A 12,009-nucleotide genomic window follows, 5' to 3' on the forward strand; every position below is an offset into this window, starting at 1 on the left:
CACCAGGGTTGCACTGTCACCAGGCACCACTCACGCGCACAGCTGGCAAAGAGGAGTTGCACATGACTGATGGACGGTTTTGTTTTGCTGTGCACCTGTGAAGGTACAGCAGGGACTTGGCAAGTTCCTCACTGCTGTGTTGCTCATGAAAAAGCCATGTTGGAGCTCCCTTGGCCACTTGGGAAGTCTAGAGCCTTCTCACTTCCATAGTCCTGGGTCTCTTGGCAAAGCTCTGCAGGCTGACAGTGTTGATGTGGTGGAATGTATGGGGCAGATCTGAGCGGGCGGCAGGAACAGATGGCCTACGGTGTGTCTCTCTGCCACTTAGAGTATACACTGGCTTGCATGGGGAGCTTCCCAGCACTATGATGAGAACTGGAGGAACACAAGCTAACACAGGCTCTTAGTCATAGTAGAAACACAGGTGCAGCCCACCGCGAGGCCTGCTTGATTGACTGAAGGAATTGTGTGCGCAGGCCAAGCGGCACAGAGGCTGGGTCTCAGAGCTCTCACTCCCAGATGTTACATCCCACACTCCCGTAGCTGGCCCAGGTGCCAGTGTGCTGCCTCACCTCCAAGTCCCACTTGCTGGCCTGTGAGCCTGAGGACACATCTTTGCCAGCTGGCACGCTGCCACTCAGCCACTATAGGGCATAGGATGAGGCCACTAGGGAACCCCAGGGCTTCTTTGTGCTGCTCCAGAGGCAGCCAGTAGGTGTGTATGTCCCCAGTGGGGCTCATGCCGGCCCCACAGGACATTTCCAGAGGCGAACCCAGGAGCCACCCCCTTGCCCTGCGCCACCCTGTGTGGACTTCCCGTTGCCTCCGTAAGTGCTCCCCCTAGTTTCCAGGAAAATCCAGCAGCACAGACAAAAGGCATTTTCCTGGTGAGTTCTGAAGAGCTGCTAGCTGGCCTTCCAGCAAACCCACCACTGCTGGGATGGAGTCCCAGAGGCCTGCTAGAAGGGAGTGGGTGGCTTCCTGCTCACTGGCTTCAACCAGTTGGCAGGAAGAGGCTTCAGATCCCCTGAGCTTTGCCTTCTGCATACAGAATTCCAGCCTGTGGGAGACCGTCCCCTCGGGAGCTTCTTCCTGCCTCAGCTGGTCATTCTTTGAATTTTTGGTCTTTTCTTACCAATTAAGTCACTATAAGCAGGCTAACAATTCTTTACGGTAAATCTTTGTTTAAATTGCTCTGCTTTAGTTTAAGATTTGTTTACTTGAAAGGCAGAGTTGCGGAGGCGGGGGGTGGGGAGAGAGAAAGTTTTTCTATGTACTTGTTGGCTGTAGTGGTCAGAGCTGGGCTGGTCTGGAGCCAGGAGCCAGGAGCCTCTTACGGGGCTCCCCCATGGGGCAGAGGCCTGAGCCCTTGAGCCGCCTTTTGCTGCTTCTCCAGGCACAGCAGCAGACAGCTGGTACCCAATGGGGACGCATCACTTACCGGCCCCCATGACAGCCTTCTTGATTTCTTAATTTCTTGCATTTGGATGTCATCCTGACTTAACTCTAACTTTATTTGTGTAGCCATTGTTTTCAAACACCTGAATTGAAAGCAGTAGCTCCACGTGCTGAAAAGTCAGAAAAAAAATGCATGAGAAAGTTCGAAGAACCTTCTGGGAGCAGAGAATTTAGTGTGTCTTAGCTATTTCTTCTAGCTTTGTGAGATTCTAGGACAAGCAGCCAACCCTGCAAGCATTCCACCTAGAAGCTTAGAGGAAGACACAGCCCTTTAGCTGGAAATAAACTTGAGAACAGAGACAAGCCTTATTTCCCATTCTTGCCCCAACCCTCTCTGCATGAAGGGGTACTTGTTATGGGTGAGAACTTGCATGGATTGCCCAAACACGGAGGGAGATACAGGAAGGATGACTAAAGCTAAGCATTGTGCCCAGCTTGCCCTCCAGGCCTGCGAGTAGAACAGCCCTGTGGCTCTGGTGCTAGCCCAGGAAGTGACCAGTAGCACACAGCCCAGGTGCCTTCTAACTTACTAACGTCTCCCATCTTACACTGTGTATTGAACTAAAACACACCCAGAAAAAAACTCTACAAATCAGCCCCAAATGGACACGCCATCCAGGCCATGGACTAGAGAACGCAGCCTACACTATGCAATTGGTCTCCCTGAGATCACACATCTCTCCGTTGCAACTGTAAACATGTGAACACTACTCAGGCTAGGAGCCCTGCAGACTAATTTTCACCAGTGTAGCAGTTTAGGATCACGTAGCAGCTCCTACAGCGGGTATTCCTTGGCCTGGTGTGTCTCATTTGCTGTTTATGAGGCTGACCCGCAGTAACATGCATGCTTGTACTGAACTCACACTGCGTGAGCTGCAGCCTGAACATCCAGAATCTGAAATTCTAAACCAGAAAATGCTCACAAGCCTGACATGCGCAGCCTGCTGGGCTTTCAGACGAGGGCGCTCCAGCTTGTGGCACAGCTCTCCTTGAACTGCAATCCGCAATTTCGGCATCCAAACATGAGTGTCAATTGAAGAGCTGGTTGATCCATTTCTGATCCAGCTCCCTGCTAATGCACCCAGGAAAGCAGCAGAGGACTGCCTAATTCCCTGGGCCCCTCCACCCATGAGGGAGACCCAGATAGAGCTCCTGGCTCCTGGCTTCAGCCTGCCCAAGTGCTGGCCATTGCAGCCAGTTGGGGAGTGAACCAGCAAATGGAAGATCTGTCGCTCCTTTTTCTGTAACTTACTTTCAAATAAAATAAAATCTTAATACAAGCCTTTGTGCAACCACCTCTGCCTGCCTCAGTGCTGACCTCCAGCCCTGCAGCCTGACAGCTTCTTCCGTCCCACCCCAGCCCTGCACCCTGACAGCTTCCTCCGTCCCACCCCAGCCCTGCACCACCCTGACAGCTTCCTCCCACCCCAGCCCTGCACTCTGAGAGCTTCCTCCGTCCCACCCCAGCCCCGGCTTTCTGCAGCAGGGATTGGGCCCACGCCATTTCATGACTTAGCTTAGATACTACTGTCTGCCTCTTGTCTAATTCCTCAAATTCCTCCAATTCCCATGTTTGGTGCAACTTCTAGCTGTTTACAGTGGATGGGCAATTTCACATACTATACTTCATGACCCTTTAGTTTTACCTTTATGTATTTTCCGAACTTTTTTGGAACAACTATAAACAATTTTCTTAAACAGTTGGATCAGTGCTGCGAGTAGGTTAAACCTCTGCTTGCCGCACTCACATCCCGTAAGTCCCAGCTGCTCCACTCCCCACCCAGCTCCCTGCTAATGGCCTGGGATAGCAATGAAGTATGGCTCACGTACTTGATCCCCCTGCACCCATGTGGGAGACCTGGAAGCAGCTCTTGGCTCCCAGCTTCAGACTGGCCCAGTTCCAGCAATTGTGCCTATTTGTGGAGTTGTCACTGCCCTGCAGCGAGACTAAAATGGCGAGGAGTTTCGCGGGCCAGGAAAAAACAGGAACCGCCACCGCAACCGGCACACACACCGAACACACACAAACGAATGAACAAGAAGCTGAACCAAGAAAGCAAAGGCCAACAAAAAGGGGTAGGCGAACGAAAAAGGAAAAAAGCCATTTATTGCCAAAAGCGGGCTGCTTATATACCGCTCTTCCCCCATCACTTTTTCCCGTGGGTCCACTGGGTGCTGATAGGCCAGGCCTGGAGAGGAGCGCGAATTCGCCTCACCTGCGACCTCCTAGATAAGCCAGGCCTGGAGAGGAGCGCGAATTCGCCTCACCTGCGACCTCCTAGATAGGCCAGGCCTCGAGAGGAGCGCGAATTCGCCTCACCTGCGACCTCCTAGATAGGCCAGGCCTCGAGAGGAGCGCGAATTCGCCTCACCTGCGAGCGCCTGTTTTCCTGCTGGTGAGACCAGCCCTGCCTCCTGGCCTTGAGCCAGCCGCCATCTTGAGGTCCCTCATACACGTGGGGTCCCTCCCGGCGTACTGCTCCCCACATGGAGTGAGCCAGTGGATGGAGCATCTTTGTTTCTTTCTCTGTACAGCTCTTCCTTTCTAGTAAAAGAAAAAGCTTTCCTAAAAGGAAATGCAGGCATCCTTCTGGATGTGAGTGGCTGGCTCCAGGACTGTGCACCACCCGGGTTGTTGTTGCCGACCTGCAGCGACACTAACGATGAGGGACACTCTTGAGGGTCTGGGAAAAGCCGGAACCGCAACCGGACCTCTTATTGCCAAAAGCGGCTGCGTTTATATCCTTCTCTCCGCTGCCTTTATCCCCGTTGGCCTTAGCTTTTCTCCCCGCTTCTCTAGCCTTCTCTCTGCTTTTTCTTCCCGTTCCTCTCCTCGTAGGTCTATATTGCTTCTGTACCACCTCTCTGCCGCTTTCCCCCGTTCTTTTCTCTCCGTAGGTCTCACTGCTTTTGTACCCCTGTCTGTTGCCCAGTTCTTCTGGTTCCGTCCGTCGTTCTCCTCCCCGTCGTTCTCCTCCTCGTCCCCCACACCTTAGCTTTTCCCTCCCCTCTCTGCTGCCCCGTTCTTCTCGTTCCGCCCATTGTTTTTTCCCCTTGTCCTTCTCCTCCTCCTCCCGTACGCCTTAGTTTTTCTGCCCCTCTCTGCTTCCCCGTTCCCCTTGGCCTTCTCCTCGTCCCTCAGCTTTTCAACCCTTCTGCTGCCCCATTCTTCTCATTCCATCTGTCGTTCTCCCCATCTTTCTCCTCTTCGTCCCCGTCCTTAGCTTTTACAGGCTGCTTTTATACCATTCTCCACCAATCACTTCTCCCTGTGGGTCCACTTGGCGCTACCTGATAGGCCAGTAGCAATGACATAATCGCAGCAAGGGCATCAGCCTATCCCTGTGACTTCCTGTTTACCTGCTGGCGAGACCAACCCCGCCTCCTGGCCCTGGCCCTGGGCCAGCTGCCATCTTGTGACGACCGTTCCTATTCCAGGGAGCGACTTCAGCACCCCGTTCCCCACAGGTTGTGGTGCTCACAGGTACTCAAGTCCCTGGCACCAAATTGTGGATGCCGCAGTTAGACAGGACTTGTGCGAACCTCCTGTGGACTTCATATCATCTCTACATCACAATACCTGATACAATGCAAATGCTATGCAAATAGCTGCTATTCATTGCTTAGGAAAAAAACCTGCTTGCATCCAGCACAGGGGCAAGCTGCACACAGTTTCCATCAGCAGTTGGCTGAATATGGGATATGGAAGCAAAGATTTGCACGTGTATGCACACGCGCACTCCTTCGCATGTGTGCACATGGACACACACCTGCGTACATGAGGAATAGTGATGTTTCCGGGGCATAGGTTTGGTGGGTTTGGGATGTGTGTGCTATTGGGTCCCCTTCAAGCTTCAGATTCAGACTCCTTTCTCAACTCCTGCAAGTGAGTAAATCCACTTCATACCCAGGTGCATTCCCTTGCTTCTAAGTATGCATGCTTTGGAGGGACTATTTGGCCAGGATGGAAAGATTCGGTTTGGACTGCCCACGCTCCAATTTATTCATTGGGGACAGGCTCTCTTATGGACACTAGAGGGCGCAGATGTACCAAAGATAATGAGCTGGGGCACCTGTTGTCCACCCGGTGCAGCCAATGATCAACCACCACGAGCCCCCCAAGTGGCTTGTTCCCCTATGTCTGCAATACCAGCCACGAACCCTTTTAAGACAGAATCTCCACTCGCGTGTTCAATCTCGAAATGCCTCAGCCCCCACTTTCTCAACAGACAGCGGCTCACAGTAGTTTCCTTACTGCCTGCACCCTTTAGCCGGTAGTCAGTGGTGCAGGAGGCCAGGGTGCTGAGACGTTCTCCTCCTGCCGGGACTTTGTCTAAGGCCCATTGTACAGGTGTAAAGACAGAAACCGGCTCCCCACCAACCCCATGTGCTGCCGGGTTGTCCTTGGCAGCATCTGGGAGTGCTGCGAAGTGATCACTGGCTCACGGTGGGCCAAGGTGTGGCAAGAGGCTGGAACTCAGCCTCTTGTGCAACCGAGGCAGGTGGGTCTGCTGCTGCACGCTCCACCAGCAGGTGAGAGGAGTTAGGCTTGAGCCGGGAGGAGCCTAATTGGACCCAAGCGGGCTACCACTGGGATGGAAAACGATGCCGTGGATTAGAGCAATAAAGAACAGATGGGGGTGAAATGATTTCCCTGGAACCAGCAGAGCTAGTTAGCCCAGATGTTTTGCTCTAGAGCTCTTCCTCCACCATGCAGCGCCCAGCCCTTGCAGAATCTCGGCGCTGGAGGCAGCTGGCAGGAGCCATAATTGGTCTGTTCAGGATGAATTGCCGCCGCAGCCTCAGGCTGGAACCCAGTACTTTTCCAAGTGCCTGCCTCTTTGGTGCCGCCCCTGGCTGCAGCCTTAGGGGTTTTTTTTCCCCACCCAAATGAACGTCGCGCAGCTGGGGGAGCTGTTGCTTCACCAGTGGCCTTATCTGCTCAGTGATTTTCCACTTCAGTCTTCAGCGACAACCATGTGTGGAGTGGGAACTGTTTACACCTTTTCAGGCCTCAGCTGGATTGCTACACCACCCATTCCACCCCCAACTCCAGGGTTCATGGCCATAGGAACAGGTCAGCCATCTTGGGGAACCTTCTCTTATCGTTGAAAACACTGACCGCTTGGTATTTCGGAATCATGAGCCCCGCGGGCAGATCAAAAAGGTGCACCTGTACTCAGAACTGGGGCTGCCTTCCTGGACGCCCAGAAAACACGCCCTGGGCCCTGACTTAAGACCCTTCTTTCCCAGAGGAAACGTAAGCACATGTACCGCTCACTTTCTCTGAGGAGTACCCAGCCACCTGCAGCTGGGGACACAGAAGCTTTTGACTGCCCCCCTCCCGCCCCAGATGCCCTGTACCAGAGGTGCCTTCGGTGTGTGGCTGAGAGCCTGCAGAGGCTCACAGGGCAGCAGGTCGTGACTGCCATTATCTTCTCGGCAGCACAGATGACTCAGTGTATAAGCAAGTACAATCGCATTTCATGCGGCTTTCAACCCACTTCATTTCCAAGGCAAGAAAGCTAGATCCCCCCACCCCACAGGGCAGCCAGCAGTTCCAGGGGCTTCGCCTGTTAACACAATTGGGCTGGTTTGCAGAGATTCCCAGTTGTCTCTAATTAAAGCGCTGGGGGCAGACTGTGGGGAGACTGGGCACGTGAGCAAAGAGTTCTGATTCTTATTCAGCAAGTGTCTAATTCTGCTGGCCCTGGGGGACCCTCAGATATAATATTCTCTCCACAAAAAGAAGAAACTGTTTGTGCTTAAAACTTCTGCTCACCATAACTTGTCAGGCTTTGCCTGACTTGACAGTTGCAGCAAGCAAACATGAAGTTCACCTGCGCTTCTTTGTCATCCCTCCAACCCTTTGCCTGGTTAAACAGACCCTGCTTGATTTGGGAGTAAGTACGGGGGTGGGGTGTGTGTGCAATTTCAAAGGATCAGGGGCTGGACTGTTGATGGGCTCTGCAAGGTGTCATCATCACTCTTTAAAAATGCCGCCACTTCTGGAACCTACACAACCCTAGTGTGGGGAGAGATTTTGGAAGATAAGCATTTAATTTCACGACATTTGCCTTGCATGGGAAAGTTCCACTCGCCAGGAGCCGCCCACTCAACCTGGTCTGGTAAGTAGAGCCAGGCCCACCTGCAGGGAACTCTGGACTCCCCTGTGGCACCATGTTATTTCCAGTGTTCACACAAGCACCCGGAAGATGCTCCCCTCCCTTTCCCGCTCTCCTTCCTGTCCTGCTTCACCGGATTCCCTACCCTCACACGGGAGTGCATCCAGGTCAGGGCACTTGCTTGACCAGCCCCAGCACAAGGCCTGAGCAGACAGGAGCTTGGGGCAGGTGTGCTGAGCTGCCTGCTAAATGGATCTCAGTACCTGGGGGACTGGGACCAGACTGCATCCTCTCTCAGGGACTTGGTTGTGTCACTTGCGCAGAAGGGCCTCAACTGCATGACTTCTGAGTTGTTTTTTTTTTAGGATTTATTTATTCTACTTGGAATGTCAGAATTACAGAGATCGAGGGAGGCCAAGAGAGAGATCTTGTATTTGCTGTTTCACTCCTTAAGTGGTTGCCAGGGCCATTGCTGGGCTGGTCTAAAGCCAGGAGCCAGGAACCTCCCCCAGGTCTCCCAGATGGGTGCAGGGTCCCAGGGCTTTGGGCCGTCCTCGACTGCTTTCCCAAGCCATGGGCAGGGAGCTGGATGGGAAGTGGAGCTGCCAGAACTAGAACTGGCGCCCATATGGGATCCCGACACTGCAGATGGAGGATTAGCCAACAAAGCCACTGCAGCATGCCTCCTTTTTGAAAGATTTCTTTATCCTACGAATATTTGGTACTTTTATGGAATTATTTATTGATTTAGTTTTGTATAACAGTGGTAAGAAACAACAAGCAACTCCCCACGTAAACAATCACCTGCTACTGTTCTCTACCTTGTAAAACCACTGTGGTTGCCATTTTATGATTGCCTTATCAGAGGTCAGGCGTTCCTGTACTGTGGGGATGATGAGTAGCAGGGCTGGGGGTTTGGTAACCAGGTTCCTGCTGCCAGAACTGCACATGGAAACGATGATAATTCTCTCTACTGCCCCAACCTCTTTCTCCTCCCAACACACTGACCAGCCCCAGCAGGCCACCGTGGCTCCAGGCGAGCCTGCAGCATATCAGCAAGGCACTCAAACCATGGGCCATGTCTGCCAACACCCTGGGTTCTGAGCTGCTCCTCTGAGCACACTTGTTCCTACTGCTACTTGTGGCCAGACATTCTTATGATGGCCTTGGAGCCCCTATTGCATGGTTTGGGAAAATCGATCACATAAGCAAGAACTCAGGGCCACAGCTGTGTTGTAGCTGGTTAAGCTACCACTTGTACTGTTGGCATCCTGTATCACACACAGCGCCGGTTCAAGTCCCAGCTGTTCTACTTCCAATCCAGCTCCCTGGTAACATAGCTGGGAAGGCAGCTACAGATGGTCCAAGTGCTGGGTCCCCTGCACCTGTGTGGAAGGCACAGCAGAAGTTCCTGGCTTCTGGCTTTGGACCAGCCCAGCTCGGGGCATTTTGGTCATTAGAGGAGTGACTCAGTGAATGGAAGCTCTCTCTCTCTCTCTCTCTCTCTCTCTCTCTCTCTCCTTTGAACAAAAAAAGTGAAACCTGGAAAAGTTATAAGAGAGCGATTCCCCTGCTATTTGTAAATAACCATGAAGTCATCCATGAACTGTGAGGTTGCAATGAGCATAACACTGTTGAAGCTGCCCCCTGGTTACAATGTGTGACGTCTTACGCCTGGTGCTGGGATATGTATAGGCAGAGTGTCAAGCAGGCACTGCTGGTAGGAAGAAAAGGGGCGCACACAAATCTGCCCGGTGACTTGTTGCTACTGCAATGACAAGCTGCGAGTAGGAAGAATCTATGGAGGCACAAAGGGTGAACAGTCACGGTTGAGGACACTACAGATCTGTTTCAAAGCCGAGGTCCGCAGTGTTGACAATGCACAGGACACTTTTCCAAGCGCTTTGTGTGCAGGGCCTCAGCCATCACAGCAGCATAGAACCAGGTACCTGCTTGCCAGATTCACCACCTGGAGGACAGAGGGGGAAAAGAACTGCCCAGCATTGCTCCAGCTGGGAAGTAGAGCCGGGACAGGAATGCACACGGTCTGGCCCCAAAGTGTGACCTCTGAGATGTAGCCTTTTCCTACAGGCTTGAGGAAACAATGGCCAAGGTGGGTTGAAGGACAAAAAGAAGCAGGAGACTGAACTATTGCACATACTGGGATTGCAGCTGGATGAGGAAAGGTGAGTTTATCACACTCCACGGGGTGGCAGGGAAGGCTACCATGTCTACCACAAGGCAAGGCTGGCACAAATGGGGTACTGGAGAGTAGGAAGGGTTTTTGGTTTCACCTTAAGCTCTTCTGGACAATTTCAACTTGTTCCCAAGACTCTGATGATTAGAATTATTACTTGGAACAATATGAGACTGCTTGGGAAAGAATGTCTTAGCATAGCCTCTGAATTCAGAAAAGGAGATCAACTTTAATCAGAGCAGCAGTGTGTGGCAGCAGACGGAATAGAAGGAACTTTGAGCTCCACCTCCTTGTGACAAATTGCCACAGATTGGATGATTTAAGGACAACGGGCCTCGAAGCTGGCAGTCTGCAATCCAGCTGTCCTCCGAGGCTCGCGGGAAGGGTCCTTGCCCGCTTCCAGCTGCTTCCTCCGTCTGCTGGCACAAATTACCTATAACCCTCCAGACCTGTCCTGTCCCTATAAGTCCCTGTGGCTTCACGCAGCCTCTTGATGAGGGTCCTGGGCATTGAAAGCCAGGTCCTAACCTAATCAAGTGTGGCCTCCTGTTAATGTAAGGACCCTTCTCCTTATCATCACATAAGGGTTGGGGCTTGGCACATGAATTTTGGGGGGCATACAGTTGGTTCCCGACTTTAATTCAACCCACTTGTAGTGGTGCATTGTTATTTTTCTTTTAGATCTGTTTTATTTTCATTTGAAAGGGTTACAGAAAAGAGAGAGAGAGAGATCTTTCATCCACTGTTTCACTCCCCAAATGGCCACAAGGGCCATGGCTGAACTGATCCAAAGTCATGAACCTCCTCTGGGTCTCCCACGTGGAAGCAGGGGCCCAAGGACCTGGGCCGTCTTCCACTGCTTTCTCAGGCCATGAACAAAATGCTGGATGGGAAGTGGAGCAGCTTGGACACGAACCAGAGCCCATATGAGATGCTAGTGCTGTAGGTGGAGGCTTAGCCTACTACAGCATGGCACAGGCCCTGTAGTGGTGCATTCTGAGGCAAATTGTTGGATCTCCCAGGGCCTCAGTTTCCACACCAGTGAGAAGGAGGCAGCATTGCATCTCAGAGGGCTGCCTGAGGATTACCTCTGATAACGTGCAAGATCCTGAGCTCAGAGCTTGAGTGGAGGAGGGTCATAAGAGAGTCCCGCTCTTCCACTTCTGAACATCTCTCCTGCAATTGATCAGTTGATCAGATTGCTGCCAGCAGCCTGCACAGTCCCCTGCGGTTCGTGGATCTGAGAGGTAGTCGATGGGACAGGCTGGGCTCCCCTGGCTCTCACTAGCTGGTGTGCAGTGCTGCTGCTTGCCATAGGCTGCCCCGTGCACTCATTCTGCAGTCCTGCAGAAGCGCTGCCTCGAGCAAGCTGCTCTGGGCTAGGAGATGGCTTGGTGCCTGGATGTATGCTGACGGGTAGGCCCTGAAGAAGTGTGTTCACATACAGATCCCAGCAATTGCGAGTAGGCCCTTATTTGAAAACGGGTTGGGTGATGTGGTGAGTTCATCTTTAGTTATGGGGAGACCTCCAGTCCAACACACATCTTTCGAAGAGACAGACAAGGAGCAGCCAGTAGCAGAGGTGGCGATAACATGGTCACACCCCATAGGGCCACGAAAAACCCCAGAGAGGTGAGTTGCACCCTCCTCTACTGCCTTTGGAGTGAGCACGACCCCTGCCAGTACACTCAACATTGCACTTCTGGTCTCCAAATTGTGAGAGAGTAGGTGTGTGCCAAGTCAGAGCTGTTCAGTTGAGAGAGCTTTGTGGCAGGAGCATCCCCCTAGAACAGCAGCACAACCTTTTGGGTATTTCACTATGAAGGTCAAATGCGCTCCATATGGACACTGGGCAATGCATGCCTTTTGATACAAAGCCTTCCTGTGGTTGCTTGTCATCAGTGCTGATCACTGCTTCTTGTGCTGCTGACAAGGCCGAGGTTTCTGATACGTAGGATGCTTCCCTTCTACCTGATTCAATAAACAGTGCCTCAAGGTGCTGCTCACCTGCGTGTCAAAGTCGGAGGTCCGGCCAAAGCCCTGGCATGGTGGCTGGGAGGTGTCTTAGGGAGGCGCAAAGCTGGGGTTTGGGGTAGGCGGAGCCTGTGATCCACCCCTAATGCTTCTGACACATTTACCAACCATTGGCTCTGTGAGCCTTGGTTTGGAGAGCCTGCCACAGATTAGTTGTATTCGTCACTTCAATCTTGTATGTGAAGTAATAGCACT

The sequence above is a fragment of the Ochotona princeps genome, chromosome X (assembly GCF_030435755.1).
Source record: "Ochotona princeps isolate mOchPri1 chromosome X, mOchPri1.hap1, whole genome shotgun sequence".
Lineage (NCBI taxonomy): Eukaryota > Metazoa > Chordata > Mammalia > Lagomorpha > Ochotonidae > Ochotona > Ochotona princeps.